The 5577-nt window shown below is 55.9% G+C and overlaps 1 protein-coding gene across 6 annotated transcripts in view; it reads right to left on the bottom strand.

The window, feature by feature from the left end:
• LOC109905832 (RNA-binding protein Musashi homolog 2) overlaps positions 1-5577 on the bottom strand; it is a 369667-nt gene that overhangs the window by 327704 nt on the left and 36386 nt on the right. The window lies entirely within an intron of this gene.

Genomic DNA, 5577 nt, shown 5'->3' with positions numbered 1-5577 from the left:
GAGAGAGAGAGAGAGATACAGAGGGAGAGATACAGATACAGAGAGATATACAGAGATAGAGAGATACAGAGAGAGAGAGAGATACAGAGAGAGAGAGATACAGAGAGATATACAGAGATAGAGAGATACAGAGGGAGAGAGAGATACAGAGAGAGAGAGAGAGATACAGAGGGAGAGAGAGATACAGAGGGAGAGAGATACAGAGAGAGAGAGATACAGAGAGAGAGAGATACAGAGAGATACAGAGAGATATACAGAGATAGAGAGATACAGAGAGAGAGAGATATAGAGAGAGAGATACAGAGAGATATACAGAGATAGAGAGATACAGAGAGAGAGATATATAGAGAGAGATACAGATACAGAGAGATATACAGAGATAGAGAGATAGAGGGAGAGAGAGATACAGAGAGAGAGATATACAGAGATAGAGAGATACAGAGAGAGAGAGAGATACAGAGAGAGAGAGAGATACAGAGGGAGAGAGAGATACAGAGAGATATACAGAGATAGAGAGATACAGAGAGAGAGAGATATGAAGAGAGAGAGATACAGAGGGAGAGAGAGATACAGAGAGAGAGAGAGAGAGAGATACAGAGAGATACAGAGAGATATACAGAGAGAGATATACAGAGAGAGAGATACAGAGAGAGAGAGATACAGAGAGAGAGACAGAGAGAGAGATACAGATAGAGAGATACAGATAGAGAGAGAGAGAGAGATACAGATAGAGAGATACAGATAGAGAGAGAGAGAGAGAGATACAGAGACAGAGATATACAGAGACAGAGAGATACAGAGGAGAGAGAGATAAGATAGCCAGACAAAAATAGTATATTTTGTGCTGCAGTGAAAGAGCAACAGAGAAAACAGGAGAAGAGCAGAGCAGCCTCCACAGTCATCCAGTCAGTGTTGTGGTGACGGTGCGGCTCCAATACAGCTCAGCACTGCAGCCGGCTGAAGGACAATCGGCAGGCAAGGACGCCGGCGCGGCGGGTCAGACAGCCCTCGTGATTTGGGCTGCTCTCTCTCTCTCTCTCTCTCTGTGTGGCATACACAAACAGGATTGATTAGTCATGCCTAGCCTTCCACAATAGATCCAGTGCCTCAGACAGAGACAGACAGAGAGGAACAGGATGCAGTGGTGTTAAAGGAGTCGGACTTCCTCGTTACTGACAACTAACTGGCTCGTGTTTGATTACTAGCATGAAGAGCCATTAGCAATGTCTACAGTCACAGACGTAATAGCTGACTACAGGCAGACTTTAAGACCATGTCCAAATTTACATTGGAGAATACAAATACTGAGGTGGTTCAAGCTTGCCTTGTCCCAGTGGCAAACACAGTAGCATACACAGTAGCATACACAGTAGCATACACAGTAGCATACACAGTAGCATACATATTTTAATAAGTGTATAAGTCTCTGTTGGCTCTGTTCAAAAATCGTAGTAGAAGATCGCCCTAAAACTGTGGTCTGCTCACCTCTCTTTCACACACACACTACCAGCGCTGAACTGCATAGCCTATACCATATGACAGAACAGCACCAAATAGCCGACTGGCATGTTGTCTCCTAGCTCCTACACGGTATCACCCTCTCCCCTCCTCCTACAACACGGCATCACTCTCCCCCCTCCTACAACACGGCATCACTCTCCCCCCTCCTACAACACGGCATCACTCTCCCCCCCTACAACACGGCATCACTCTCCCCCTCCTACAACACGGCATCACTCTCCCCCTCCTACAACACGGCATCACTCTCCCCTCTCCTACAACACGGCATCACTCTCTCCCCTACAACACGGCATCACTCTTCCCCCTACAACACGGCATCACTCTCCCCCCTCCAACAACACGGCATCACTCTCCCCCCCCTACAACACGGCATCACCCTCCCCCCTCCTACAACACGCATCACTCCCCCCCCCTCCAACAACACGGCATCACCCTCCCCCCTCCTACAACACGGCATCACTCTCCCCCCTACAACACGGCATCACTCTCCCCCCCTACAACACGGCATCACTCTCCCCCCCTACAACACGGCATCACTCTCCCCCCCCCTACAACACGGCATCACTCTCCCCCCTCCTACAACACGGCATCACTCTCCCCCCTCCTACAACACGGAATCACTCTCCCCCCTCCTACAACACGGCATCACTCTCCCCCTCCTACAACACGGCATCACTCTCCCCCCTCCTACAACACGGCATCACTCTCCCCCCTCCTACAACACGGCATCACTCTCCCCCCTCCTACAACACGGCATCACTCTCCCCCCTCCTTCAACACGGCATCACTCCCCACTTCCTACAACACGGCATCACTCCCCCCCTCCTACAACACGGCATCACTCTATCCCCCTCTTACAACACGGCATCACTCTCCCCCTCCTACAACACGGCATCACCCTCTCCCCCTCCTACAACACGGCATCACCCTCTCCCCCCCTCCTACAACACGGCATCACCCTCTCCCCCTCCTACAACAAGGCATCACCCTCTCCCCCTCCTACAACAAGGTATCACCCTGTCCCCCTGTCCTACAACAAGGCATCACCCTGTCACCCCCTCCTACAACACGGCATCACCCTCTCCCCCTCCTACAACACGGCATCACCCTCTCCCCCCTCCTACAACACAGCATCACTCTCCCCCCTCCTACAACACGGCATCACTCTCCCCCCTCCTTCAACACGGCATCACTCCCCCCTTCCTACAACACGGCATCACTCTCCCCTTCCTACAACACGGCATCACCCTCTCCCCCTCCTACAACACGGCATCACTCTCACCCTCCTACAACACGGCATCACGCTCCCCCTCCTACAACACGGCATCACCCTCTCCCCCTCCTACAACACGGCATCACCCTCTCCCCCTCCTACAACACGGCATCACCCTCTCCCCCTCCTACAACACGGCATCACCCTCTCCCCTCCTACAACACGGCATCACTCTCCCCCTCTTACAACACGGCATCACCCTTTCCCCCTCCTACAACACGGCATCACTCTCCCCCTCCTACAACACGGCATCACGCTCTCCCCCTCCTACAACACGGCATCACCCTCTCCCCCTCCTACAACAAGGCATCACCCTCTCCCCCTCCTACAACAAGGTATCACCCTGTCCTACAACAAGGCATCACCCCGTCACCCCCTCCTACAACACGGCATCACCCTCTCCCCCTCCTACAACACGGCATCACCCTCTCCCCCTCCAACAACACGGCATCACTCTCCCCCCTCCTACAACACGGCATCACCCTCTCCCCCTCCTACAACACGGCATCACCCTCTCCCCCTCCAACAACACGGCATCACACTCCCCCCTCCTACAACACGGCATCACTCTCTCCCCCTACAACACGGCATCACTCTTCCCCCTACAACACGGCATCACTCTCCCCCTCCAACAACACGGCATCACTCTCCCCCCCCTACAACACGGCATCACCCTCCCCCCTCCTACAACACGGCATCACCCTCCCCCCTCCTACAACACGGCATCACTCTCCCCCCCTACAACACGGCATCACTCTCCCCCCCTACAACACGGCATCACTCCCCCCCCCCTCCAACAACACGGCATCACCCTCCCCCCTCCTACAACACGGCATCACTCTCCCCCCTACAACACGGCATCACTCTCCCCCCCTACAACACGGCATCACTCTCCCCCCCTACAACACGGCATCACTCTCCCCCCCCCTACAACACGGCATCACTCTCCCCCCTCCTACAACACGGCATCACTCTCCCCCCTCCTACAACACGGAATCACTCTCCCCCCTCCTACAACACGGCATCACTCTCCCCCTCCTACAACACGGCATCACCCTCTCCCCCTCCTACAACACGGCATCACTCTCCCCCCCTCCTACAACACGGCATCACTCTCCCCCCCTCCTACAACACGGCATCACTCTCCCCCCTCCTACAACACGGCATCACTCTCCCCCCTCCTTCAACACGGCATCACTCCCCACAACACGGCATCACTCCCCCCCCTCCTACAACACGGCATCACTCTATCCCCCTCTTACAACACGGCATCACACTCTCCCCCTCCTACAACACGGCATCACCCTCTCCCCCTCCTACAACACGGCATCACCCTCTCCCCCCCTCCTACAACACGGCATCACCCTCTCCCCCTCCTACAACAAGGCATCACCCTCTCCCCCTCCTACAAAAGGTATCACCCTGTCCCCCTGTCCTACAACAAGGCATCACCCTGTCACCCCCTCCTACAACACGGCATCACCCTCTCCCCCTCCTACAACACGGCATCACGCTCCCCCTCCTACAACACGGCATCACCCTCTCCCCCTCCTACAACACGGCATCACCCTCTCCCCCTCCTACAACACGGCATCACCCTCTCCCCCTCCTACAACACGGCATCACCCTCTCCCCCTCCTACAACACGGCATCACTCTCCCCCTCTTACAACACGGCATCACCCTTTCCCCCTCCTACAACACGGCATCACTCTCCCCCTCCTACAACACGGCATCACGCTCTCCCCCTCCTACAACACGGCATCACCCTCTCCCCTCCTACAACAAGGCATCACCCTCTCCCCCTCCTACAACAAGGTATCACCCTGTCCTACAACAAGGCATCACCCGTCACCCCCTCCTACAACACGGCATCACCCTCTCCCCCTCCTACAACACGGCATCACCCTCTCTCCCCCTCCAACAACACGGCATCACTCTCCCCCCCTCCTACAACACGGCATCACCCTCTCCCCCTCCTACAACACGCATCAACCCTCATCCCCCCTCCAACAACACGGGCATCACACTCCCCCCTCCTACAACACGGCATCACTCTCTCCCCCTACAACACGGCATCACTCTTCCCCCTACAACACGGCATCACTCTCCCCCCCTCCAACACACGGCATCACTCTCCCCCCCCCTACAACACGGCATCACCCTCCCCCTCTACAACCGGCATCACTCTCCCCCCCTACCAACACGGCATCACTCTCCCCCCCCCTAACAACACGGCATCATCACTCCCCCCCCCCCTCCCAACAACACGGCACACCCTCCCCCCTCCTACAACACGGCATCACTCTCCCCCCTACAACACGGCATCACTCTCCCCCCCCTACACACGGCATCACTCTCCCCCCCTACAACACGGCATCACTCTCCCCCCCCTACAACACGGCATCACTCTCCCCCTCCTACAACACGGCATCACTCTCCCCCCTCCTACAACACGGAATCACTCTCCCCCCCTCCTACAACACGGCATCACTCTCCCCCTCCTACAACACGGCATCACCTCTCCCCCTCCTACAACACGGCATCACCTCCCCCCTCTACAACACGGCATCACTCTCCCCCTCCTACAACACGGCATCACTCTCCCCCCTCCTACAACACGGCATCACTCTCCCCTCCTTCAACACGGCATCACTCCCCACAACACGGCATCACTCCCCCCTCCTACAACACGGCATCACTCTATCCCCTTACAACACGGCATCACCTCTCCCCCTCCTACAACACGGCATCACCCTCTCCCCCTCCTACAACACGGCATCA

Source organism: Oncorhynchus kisutch, linkage group LG15 (genome assembly GCF_002021735.2).
Source record: "Oncorhynchus kisutch isolate 150728-3 linkage group LG15, Okis_V2, whole genome shotgun sequence".
Lineage (NCBI taxonomy): Eukaryota > Metazoa > Chordata > Actinopteri > Salmoniformes > Salmonidae > Oncorhynchus > Oncorhynchus kisutch.
Note: the sequence above shows the minus strand (reverse complement) of the source record. Positions and strands in the feature narration are given on the sequence as shown.